This window comes from Mytilus galloprovincialis, chromosome 13, assembly GCF_965363235.1.
Source record: "Mytilus galloprovincialis chromosome 13, xbMytGall1.hap1.1, whole genome shotgun sequence".
In the NCBI taxonomy this organism is placed as follows: Eukaryota; Metazoa; Mollusca; class Bivalvia; order Mytilida; family Mytilidae; genus Mytilus; species Mytilus galloprovincialis.
In genome coordinates this window covers 10,021,394-10,033,794 of record NC_134850.1, presented here as the reverse complement: position 1 = coordinate 10,033,794, position 12,401 = coordinate 10,021,394, and the positions used below count along the sequence as shown (strand labels likewise).

Below are 12,401 nucleotides of genomic sequence, written 5' to 3'. Positions count from 1 at the left end.
GTCATTTAAAAATAACTGTTATCTTTACAAAACTTTGCAGTATCACAGCTTTTCATATCAATTGAATTTGTGTAAACAACATAACGTTGCATTTCCGAACCTACGCAGCCGATTAAGAGATACTTAAAGATACATCAAAAAGACAATTTCAAGAGATTAGAATACATTGCAAAGGATAGAACAAAAAACAGAAACAAACTTCAGAATACAGAAATTAAAATTCTCCATTGAGATCCTCATATATTTGCGTCATTCTCGTGAGAAAGATTTGTTTTCAATTTCTCATGAATTAATGCATAAGGGCGTCTAGAAAACTATTATCTTTACAAAATGTTGCAGTATCACAGCTTTATATTTATACACAGCATTACTGAGTATTTCTCAACTTAATTAAGATTTGATCAAGGTTTTCAAAAGCTACGCATATATTAATGTATGTTTTTAATGATGAGTCTGCAGTGTAGTACAAGTTTGTAATAGTATGAATGGACTTGCTTCCCTGGAAAGAACACTGAGTTTAGGTTCTTCAGTACAAAATATATGAGACACAAATCAGACAAACGTTTACTACTACAGGGATCAAAGGTGAGGTCCGACTGACATAAAGTAAATTCAATTAACCTACACACATGTTTTGCATCAATAAGATTTTATAATAAACAAGAAATAATTGTAACATGATGCTGATCTCCAATAATTCGTCATTCCTATGGTCGCCTGATATTAGGCAAAGTCTAATGCACATTGGTTTGGTCTAGTAAAGTGAAATGCATAGGTGACGCATAGGAGACTGACCCTGTATGTCACTCAATTGTTTTTGAAATAACGAACAGGAATAAATATTGTAAAGAAGTGGGAACATCGACCGTTTACAAGTTCTCAAACATGGACTCTACCATATTGCATTTGATCTGTAATATTGTCCCATACATGATTGTATGGTTTAGGGATGGAGATCTCGACCGTTTACAAGTTCTCAAACAGGAGGTGATGGGGTGACCATTATGACTCCCCCTATATTTTTTTTGATTTGTTATATTGTGCCATACATGAATATATAAGGTTAAGGGATAGGGATCTCGACCGTTTACAATTTCTCAAACAGGAGGTGATGGGACGACCATTGTGACTCCCCCTATATTTTATTTGATTTGTTAAGGTATTCGACCCATAATCAAGCAAAATAATTTACATTTTTATCAAGGATTGTAAGTAGGAGGGTCTAAGAGTTCTTACTATGAAATAAAAATCCGCAAAATATTTGAGGTTAACAGCAGAGCTGGGTTACAGTGCCCCCCCCCCCCACTTTTTGTCCTCAAATGCCAAATAAGGGGTTTTAATAGGATGTAAAATTAAGAAATCTATATAGTATTATTTACGAATCTATCTTTTAAAAGGAACCTTACATGTAACCTTGTAAAATTAAACATAAAAAATATATTGTTTTTTTTGCTATTCTATTTTTAGAACTGTGTTATTGTTACTAATAATAGAAAAAGGAGAAAAGTCTAAAATTTGTCAATTTTATATCTTCACTAGTTCAAAAGTGAATATTTTAGCAGAGCATTAAAAGTGACATTTAAATTAACTTTACATATTGTTCCATCCTAAAAAAAAAATTTAGAAAATTTTACCGTACCAATTTCAAGAAATTTTGATTTAGAATGTCAAGGTCACAGTTCGTAAATGGAGACTTGGTATCCCTGTTCTGATGTTTTTTGGTATAATTTATGTAAATCTATAGCAAAACTAACCATACTTCATATAATCTTATAATAAGAATAAACTATGATATTTATGACATGTAAAGTTCAAAAGGTCATAGGTCAAGGTCATTTTTGGAGCTAAAATCAACAAAAATCTCCTTTTTTGCTAAATTGCTAAAAAGTGTATCTACCTATTGGTCCCATAATCTTCACAACCTTTGTAAATAAAGACCATTTGATGATATTCAAAAGATCTTGGTTTGGTTTCAACCTTTAGGGGTCAACAGGTCAAAAAGTCAAGTAATTTTAGGAGCTAAAATTATACAATGACCTCCTTTTTTGCTCAATTTTCTATAGTAAACTTACCTTTATGAACTATAATCTTTCATTACATTTGTTAATTATGATAACTTTATGATATGCATTAGATATAGGATTAGCTTCAACCTTGAGGTCAAAAGGTCAAAGGTCAAGGTAATTTTAGGACCTGAAATATGAGAATTCTCTCCTTTTTGCTCATATTTCAAAAGTATATAATAAAAAGAAGATGTTGTATGATTGCCAATGAGACAACTTTCTACAAGAGACCAAAATGACACAGAAATTAAGTTATAGGTAACTACAGCCTTCAACAATGAGCAAAGCCTATACCGCATAGTCAGCTTTAAAAGGTCCAAAATGGCAATGTAAAACAATTCAAACGAGAAAACACATGGCCTTATTTAAAACAAAAAATGATCAAAAAACAAATATTTTACACACAAACAAACCACAACCACTGAATAACAGGCTCCTGACTTGGGACAGACACATACATACATAATGTGGTGGGGTTAAACATGTTGGACAATATTTATGGTTTTGCTACATGTTTTCGATTTTGTCCAATGTGCAACACCAGACATCACATGAAAGCATTAGGGCTCAGACTGAGGATGCATTTTCTTATATTTCACACCAGTATTAACTAGAGCTCATTAAAAAATACCCCATCATTCCTGTTCAACATTGAACTCAGTTAGGTTAATTATCTCCCATGAAATATTTCAGAAAATGTTTATTCTACTTCATGCACATAATAAATAATAGAAATAATCTTCTTCGATGATATTAATAAACTCTATCACATTTCAATATTTATTTGTACATTATCATGAAAGTATGACATGGTGACAGGTCATGATGGTTCAAAGGATACAAATAAATATTATCATATCTATATACATGTATACAATGTACAATCAATATTTAATCTTTTGAATATTAACATTGATCAATAAAGCATGACAATGAGATCAGGATCAATCATACAGTATACCAAATTAAGCAGACCTATTGCTTTTTTAATCTGATACATGGACTTGACCATGGGTACATAACTTTTTTCACGGATCCATGAAATGTGGTCAATGTCAAGGGAAAACAGTTTTACAGACATGAGGAACTTTCAATTCATGCTCATTGCAAGTATAGATATCATATTATTCATAAGAGAAATTAACATTAAAAACATTAATAAAAATTGCTGAGTTCAAAATATCTGTAATGCAGCAACAACTTTTCTCTTTAGTCTAAGGTTGGTCAAATTCCACACAATTCCTGTTATGTCTTCAGCCCCTGATGGTATTGGAGCTTTTAGTACCACATTATATCAATACTGGCTGTCAGTTTCATATTCCATCTCTTTGATATGAGAGATAACATCTTGCCTAACTGGAAGTAAAAAAGAAAATTCATCACAAATTAATTAAAACTTTTAAATTTAGCATTCTGAAGAAGAAAACTATCACTATAGTATATGGTTGAAAGCATTCCGACTACCAAATGTGTTTATGTGTTGCAACACTGAGGGATGTTCTAGAAATAAATGTAGGGGAATCAGGGGTCAGAAGACACTTTTTATTTCACCCCCACCATGCATAATATTTCATTTGTCATTTCAGTGCCTTTTATAGCTGAATATGCGGTATGGGCTTTGCTCATTGTTGAAGGCCTTACAATGACCTGTAGCTGTTAATTTCTGTGTCACTTGGTTTCTTGTGGAGAGTTGTATCTTTGGCAATCATATGACATCTTCTTTTGTATATAAATAGGGGCATTAAAAAAAAGATTGTAAAGTTCTAGATTTCTTTTTTCTTTTTTTTAATAGAAGTCATTGACTTTCAAATATACACTACAGCTCAGGTGTATTTTGCGTTGTCCACCCGTCCACAGTGGGAGTGGGCAAACTTTCTAGCTTGTCAACTCTGCCCACCCATAGGAGTGGGCATGCAATTTCGTTTGTTTAATCAAAAGACTTGCAAGTACAATCAATTGAAAAAAGCAGATAAGCATTAGATATCAATATTTTAACAAAAAAGAGATTAAAGTTGGAGTGGGCCGGTGGAAAAAGCAAAATCCACCCAGGCTGTTGTGTAGCACTGTTCAAACATAATTGATTAAATGTTAGCTAACATACTCAATCAGTTGTTTCAAAGTCCGAAGAAGGATGTAGATGTATTCATAGGTCTCTCAACATTTGAAAATGTCTGCTTTGGTGTGGCATTTGGTATCTGGTGGATATATCTGCATCTTGATCTCACAGGCTAATTTCTACAAGAAGCAAATTATAGTTTAACAAATATGTAAACAGCAGAGTAATCTGAGTTCACTTAGTAATAGGCATTTTTAGTTTGATAATGGGTAATTTTTTAATAAAGTTCAATTTGGTTTATCCCTGCCACATTCTGTATGTGCCTGTCCCAAGTCAGGAACCAGTAATTCAGTAGTTGTATTTTAATGCTGTATAACTAATAATTCAGTAGTTGTATTTAGTCTTCTCCTTTGAATTGTTTAAATTTATAGCTGATTATGTAGTATGGGTTTGTCTTATTGTGTAAGGTTGTATGGTGACTTAAAGTGGTTCCGTTATATGTCATGTGAAGTACATGTATTGGGGAGAGTTTTCATATTGGCAATCATTCCACATCTTCTTATTTTCAAAATGGCTTTGTACCAATGCAAGCATTATGAATATTTTATCCAACTTTATAGATTAAATTTTCAAACTCTATCAATTATAAGATAAATCATGGACAAATAGAGAAACAAATAGACTAAAATTTTGATAGTACTAAGTAGTTATCAGCTTTTAAACAGGTTAGATAACTCTCTAATACATGTAAACATGGAACATGTACATATGTGTTCATGTTTCATATCTATATTTTTTTAAAGACAAGGCATAATATACATGATATAACAATAAACATGAACATGTATCTTAGAAAACTGCTCTATTTATTACCTTTGCCCATCTGTGTTTGTCTGTGTATTAGGTAAATGTAGCATAAGTTCTCCACAGTCATAAACAAGGTTAATTAGCATCTCTGAAATTTAAATAAAAAGTTCCTTGTCATCATTGATACATTGATCATGTACATATAGATATACAAATGTAAATAAAAATTGGTTATAATACAATGTAAATTGTATCTATATATAAGTTAAGTTCAGACATGTTTCAAATAATTTTAGGTACAACCATTTATTTCATTCATTTAGACAATGACAGTTTATTATGACACTACAACAATTGACAACAAAATTGCTATCAATCTGAACACAAAAAAAACCTGTGTATTATTTAATGAAAATACACACCATTAGTCTTTATACATGTATCATGTTTTGATTATTTACTGACCCCTACTGTACATTTAAATTAACAGTGACAGATGGCAGAAATACATATACAACTGTACAAATTACAAGATACATGTATCTTCATTATCATATAAATGAAAGAAGAGTAATACATGTATGCTTCATTTCTTGGGATGATAATCAAAAATATCTCAGATAATCTGCAACTTACCTTATCAATTGTGTTTTGTAGGTTTGGAGGGATTAATGTCACATCTTTAACAAGGATGGTTTCTCTAAAAAATGAAATATAAATTTCTGTTACACAAATGTTCTTCATTTTAATAGCACATAGATAAGGAATGTATATATGTAGCAGTACAATGTACATGTACATCATTTGTACATGTATGTATGTACAAATGATGTTTGTTAGTTTATAATACAAATTTTCTTACCAAATATAATAAAGTGAAAACTGGACATATATTAAAAAACACATACATTTTATAAATGAATAATATTTGTTGTAAAAATGCTATTTGCCAATGTACATGTACATGATGTAATAAAAAGAATAAATAATCAAAGAATTCAAATATTGAAAAGCTTTACAACTTGTGACCTTACAACGCTGAAAATTTACTCAGGGACAATGCACCTTGGTGAATTTGTGTCTTATTCGCTCAGTCGTTGAATATTTGTCTGTATTTAAATTTTTCGACTAGTTATTGTATAAAAAAAATTAATTATAGTATGGATATCAGATTAAAATGGGAAGTACACGTACATTGTTTTGTACATGTAAAGTATCAACTTCTTCTTACATTCATAGAAATTAAACAGAAAAAACTCCCAGATATATACATGTACATGTATGAACCGTCAATTGTTTGTTTACTCTTTATTTATGTTTCTTTGTATCCTACATCATGTACATGAGCATTTGAATTTTAATCAAATACTGATTAAATTATCAGATGATTTTTAGATGGATATTATCAAATATATATTACTATAGTCATGCTAGTATATACATGTATTAATTAATTAGTGTTGTGGCAGTGTCTGTGTCAATGTGACAAGTTTAACAGCCATTGATGGTTCATGCTACATGATGATCATACATGTACATTGTATGTGTACCATGGCAATTCAACTTTTGAACATGTTGAAGGGTAGCCTTGGCTTGAATCCCTCAATTGTCTGATAGCATGCATGTTTTCCTATTTAGTTCTACTGCACTTTTGTTTAATGCTTTCTTGCAATTGTTATCAATATGTTTGTATTTGTTTTTTGCCTTGACTTGGGTGTTTGTTCCTAAATTATTACAAACATATAAACTGACAGACCTGGATTATTTTTTAAATAATCATTTTTTTCATACATGTATCTAGTTTAGATTACTATGACATCTAAGGCAGCAACCATTTGATTTTCTGGGGGGGGGGGGGGGGGGCTATGTTTTTTTTTTTTTTTTAAAAGTGTGTTTCCAGTTTTTGGAGAAAAAAAAAATTTGTTTTTGATTCTGAGAAAAAAAATTGTTTGTTTCACCCTCAGCTGCCACTATATGTAATGCTAAAATTGAAAGAAAAAAATTGTTTTCTACTTGTCGCGAAAAAAATAGATTGTTCTCGCCGCAGGCGAAAAAAAAAAAAAATATGTCCAGAAAAAAAAACCATAGCCCCCCCCCCCCCCCAGAAAATCAAATGGTTGCTGGCTAACGGCTGGTGTAGTGGGGCATAATTAACATGACAATGTTGTCCAACTCAAGTTTTAAAATGTTTGGATTTGTAAATGCAAATTACCTGGCACCTGCTCAAAGTTTTACACTGAAGCTTGGCATCAGCTTGGCCTTTGGTTTACTAGGTTCTCCATGTAATAGGAACCATAAGGAAGGCGGTTCAATTCCATCCAGATATACACTTAACATATGAATACAGAACTTTAAAACATAAAAATGAACGATCCATTCAAATCGTCTCCCAGAGCAGATCGCCAGATGAAAAGGGTATCACTAATTAGCGACAACAAGCGTCAAGAAGCGACAACAAGCGTCAAGAAGCGACAACAAGCGTCAACAAGCGACAACAAGAATTATTTTAGCGACAACAAGCGACAAGAAGACTATTTAGCGACAAGAAAACATTTTTTTTTATTAGATATAAAGAAATTTGTATTTAATGTTTTTTTTTTTTAAATATACGAGCAGATATGTCTAATTAAAATGTTTTATTATATAGATAGACAAAGAAATGAAACATTTGTGAGGAAGAAAGAGATTGTGAAGTTTATATTAGTATATATTGGTAGATGAAGAAATTTAACATTTGTGAAGAAGAAAAAGATTGAGCTTCTTTTCCTCCTGTTTGATTTCAGTTCTTTGTATTTCACAATTTGTGTCAATATTTTCAGGACAATGATGCACAAATAATTCATTTTGCGAGCTTAATATATATTGCACGAAAAGAGTTTTAAAAAACAAATTATAAGATAAATAATATGTTCTAAAATACAAGGAAAAGTAATCTCATAATACAATAATTAAACGTAATACTGGCTGTTTTTCATAATAGATGATAAAATATCATGTAAATAATGTTTCATTTTTTTCTATCAATTTTAACTTTCTTGTCGCTAAAATTATTTTCTTTTGCATATTCTTTTAATATTTATTGCAATAATTAATTTTAATAAAAAAAAAATTTCTTGTCGCTAAATAGTTTCTTGTCGCTTGTTGTCGCTAGAATAATTCTTCTTGTCGCTTGTTGACGCTTGTTGTCGCTAAAATTCTTGTTGTCGCTAATTAGTGAGACCGGATGAGGAAAAGGACAAGTGCGTGATGTGTTTACATTCCTTCTATCAACTAATCTTCCTATGCCGGTACAACATATTTGACAACCAGTTGCATCCAAACTGCACACATTATTTCTGCATCACGATAAGACGAAGAGACTTAAATCGGCGTACTTTTTTTGGTAAAATGCCTTCGTCTGTCTTGGCAGCCGACCGAGTCGTCCATATTTGTTTACCATATACAGTCAGAGCTCTGACATAAACAAGTCAGAATAAAATGACTTCCATGGTCAGATATAATTTGATGTAAGTGTTGTCTCCCTTCTTGCACTCAACAGAATATGACTTGTACAGGTCAGTTTATGTCAGACTTTAATTTATCATAAAATGACTTCCACAGGTCAGCTTTTGCATAAAATATTGTGACTTAATATCTTCATATTCTAATAAGATTTATGTCCCTTTTTAATGCATTTTGACTTAGAGAGGTCATTTTTGTTCTGACTGTAAGCAGTCATTTCTACCACTTTGTTATCAATCTCCATAAAATATAGTGATTACTAGTTTCGAATCAAAGAGTTTAAAAAGTGGGGCTCATCATACCTTCTTCTTTCCAGAATCTTAACATAATATATTTATCTCATCAAATTCAATCATTTCCAAATACAAACAAAAACCAAAGCAGAAAAAATGGATCATACAATTTTCTGTCAATATCATAAGATTTACAAAATACAATATTGGATACATTAACTAGTACCATGACAATACTTCAAATCTTCCAAGGAAAAAATAAGGGATCTATTCTCATCCACTTTTAGCTAAATTTATCAAGAGCAAAACATTTATTATTTTAATATTTCATTGAGGTAAATACTGTTGTGCAAACTGACTCAAACAAGTCACACTATGTTCTGACTTCAAAGAGTCAGTCAAAACTAAACTTATTTCAACCTTTAAGTCTAGTACTGTCATATTGATTTAAAAATGTATGAGAAAGCCAGATATGGGACAGAGAAAATATTAAGGTCCCCTAAAGTCACAATGAGGACAAAAAAAAAAAATATTTGGTATATTCAATATTTAAATGCATTTTCTTTTAAACAGGTCAAATCATGTTTTGACTTAAAACAGGCAGCCCAAAACTAAATTTATTGAAATTTTTAGAGTGGGGCACTGACATATGATATTAAATGAAAGTATGGGAACGTCAGACATAAGAAATATATGTAAGATCCCCTAAAATAAATAACCATTTGACTTAATTGTTTCTAAACATTTATCAAATAAATTCACAAATGGCAGATTCAGAAGCAGGGCTTAAAGGAAGTACACCTAGCTTTGATTGGAAAATTTGTTCTGCAATCTGACTTGAACAGGTCAAATCATGTTCAGACAAATTGACTTAAACAGGTCAAATGGGCATGTTCGGACAAATTGACTTATACAGGTCAAATCATGTTCTGACTTAAAAGAGTCTGTCAAAAACTAAATGGCTTGCAAAGTTCTGTAAAAGTTGTGCATTATCATGATTGTGATGTGATTGTTAGAATGTATGAATACAAGTAGGAACAAAAATCACAAAAAATTAAGTCACAATTATAAGAACTATATATATAAAAGATAATTTGGTATATTTTTGATATCTTAATATTTCATTGAGGTAAATCCTGTTGTGCAAACTGACTTGAACAAGTCACATTATGTTCTGACTTCAAGGAGTCAGTAAAAAACTATACTTTAATTAAGTATTGCAACTTTAAGTCTGGGATTGTCATATGCATTTAAGAATGTATAAGAAACTCAGATAAAAGACACCCAATAATAAAGTCACAAAAATGTGGACTATAAAAAAGTGTATTTGGTATACTATTATTTAATTTTCAAATGTATTTTGTTAACAAATTTCTCCAAATTATTTAAAAAATTTTATTATATTTCTGTATTTTCATGACTTTTTTTCTGTTAAATTAGCATTTGGAACTTTCGGTTTTAAAAAACATTATTTTAAAAACCATTTGACTGAATTGGTTCTTAAAAAAAATTGTGAATTAATTAACTCAACAGTAGCAGATTCAGATATGGAGGGGGCTTAAAGGAGGAAGACTTAGTTTTGATTGAACATTTTTTTTTCTGTCAACTGACTTTAACAGGTCAAATCGTGTTCTGACTTCAAAGAGTCAGTCCCAACTAAACTTATTTCAACTTTTAAGTCTAGTTTTTTTCATATTGATTTAAAAATGTACGGAAAAGCCAGATAAAAGACAGAGGAAATCAGGTCCCCATACGGCACAATAATGAGGACTATAAAAAAGTTTATTTTGCATATTCAATATATTTAAATGTATTTTGTTTTAAACCGGTCAAATTATGTTCTGACTTCAAAGAGTCAGTCAAAAACTTCAATTTAGCTAATCATTACAACTTTTTAGTCTATATAATATATTATTTTAAACCATTTGACTGAATTGTTTCTAATAAACCTATCAATTAATTAACTCAACAGTAGCAGATTCAGATAAAAGGGAAAAGGGGGGGGGGCTTAGAAGAAGAAGACCTAGTTTTGATTGGATTTAATTTTCTCTGTAAACTGACTTTAACAGGTCAAATCATGTTCTGACTTCAAAGAGTCAGTCAAAACTAAACTTATTTCAACTTTTAAGTCTAGGATTTTCATATTGATTTTAAAATGTATGGGAAACCAGATAAAAGACTGATGAAATAAGGTCCCCTTAAGTCACAATCATGAGGACTATACAATAATGTATTTGGTATATTTTATATTCAAATGTATTTTGTTAACAAATTTCATCAAATTAATATCTTAAAAATTTATTCTATTTCCGTATTTTCATGACTTTTTTTCTGTTAAGTTAACAAATAGAACTTTTGGTTGTAAAAAACATTATTCTAAAAACCATTTGACTGAATTGTTTCTTAATTTTTTTTTAACTCAACAGTAGCAGATTCAAATAAGGGAAAAAGGGAAGGGGGGGGGGCTAAGATGAAGAAACATAGTTTGATTGGATTTTTTTTTCTGTAAACTGACTTTAACAGGTCAAATCATGTTCTGACTTCAAAGAGTCTGTCAAAACTAAACTTATTTCAACTTTTAAGTCCAGGATTTTCATATTGATTTAAAATGTATGGAACATTTTTATTTGATATATTCAATATTCAAATGCATTTTGTTTTTTAAAGATTTTTATCAAATTATCTAAAAAAAAAAAAAAATATTGTATTATTTCTGTATTTTCATGACTTTTCTTTTCTGTTAAGTTAACACATGGAACTTAATTGTGGTTGCAAAAAAAAATTATATTTTAATAACCATTTGACTGAATTGTTTCTAAAAAAAAATCAGTAATTAATTAACTCAACAGTAGCAGATTGATATTTAGTGGGGAGGGGGATTAGAGGAAGAACACCTAACTTTGATTGGACATTTTTTTCCTGTCAACTGACTTTAGCAGGTCAAATAGTGTTCTGACTTCAAAAAGTCAGTCCCATCTAAACTTATTTCAACTTTTAAGTCTAGTTTCTTCGTATTGATTTAAAAATGTACAGAAAAGCCAAATAAAAGACAGTGGAAATAAGGTCCCCATACAGCGCAATAATTAATGAGGACTATTAAAAAGTTTATTTTGCATATTGATTATTCAATATTTAAATGTATTTTGTTTTAAACTGGTCAAATTATGTTCTGACTTCAAAGAGTCAGTCAAAAACTTCACTTTAACTTATTATTACAACTGTTAAGTCCGGCATTGTCATAAATATATGCATTTAAGAACGTATGGGAAAATCAGATAAAAGACACCCAATAATAAAGTCACAATAATGAGAACTAATATTTTATATTCAAATATATTTTGTTTACAAATTTCATCAAATCATCTTTAAATTTTATTATATTTCTGTATTTTCATGACCTTTCTTTTCTGTTAAGTTAACACATGGAACTTTTGGTTGTAAAATATATTATTTTATACCATTTGACTGAATTGTTTCTAATAAACTTATCAATTAATTAACTCAACAGTAGCAGATTCAGATAAAAGGGAAAAAGGGGGGGGGGGGGGGCTTAGAAGAAGAAGACCTAGTTTTGATTGGATTTAATTTTCTCTGTAAACTGACTTTAACAGGTCAAATCATGTTCTGACTTCAGAGAGTCAGTCAAAACTAAACTTATGTCGACTTTTAAGTCTAGGATTTTCATATTGATTTTAAAATGTATGACAAACCAGATAAAAGACTGATGAAATATGGTCCCCT

The 12,401-nt window shown here is 30.4% G+C and overlaps 1 long non-coding RNA gene across 2 annotated transcripts; it reads right to left on the bottom strand.

The window, feature by feature from the left end:
* Positions 1-2,964: 2,964 nt before the first annotated feature.
* On the bottom strand, positions 2,965-7,335 carry LOC143056863 (uncharacterized). Of its 2 annotated transcripts, XR_012972546.1 has the most exons (5): positions 7,139-7,335; positions 5,563-5,626; positions 4,993-5,074; positions 4,165-4,298; positions 2,965-3,419 (listed from the first exon to the last, which is right to left on the bottom strand). It is a non-coding gene; the product is annotated as an uncharacterized LOC143056863 (long non-coding RNA). The 2 variants fall into 2 exon arrangements; XR_012972547.1 differs by lacking the exon at positions 4,993-5,074.
* Between the last annotated feature and the right edge of the window lie 5,066 nt (positions 7,336-12,401).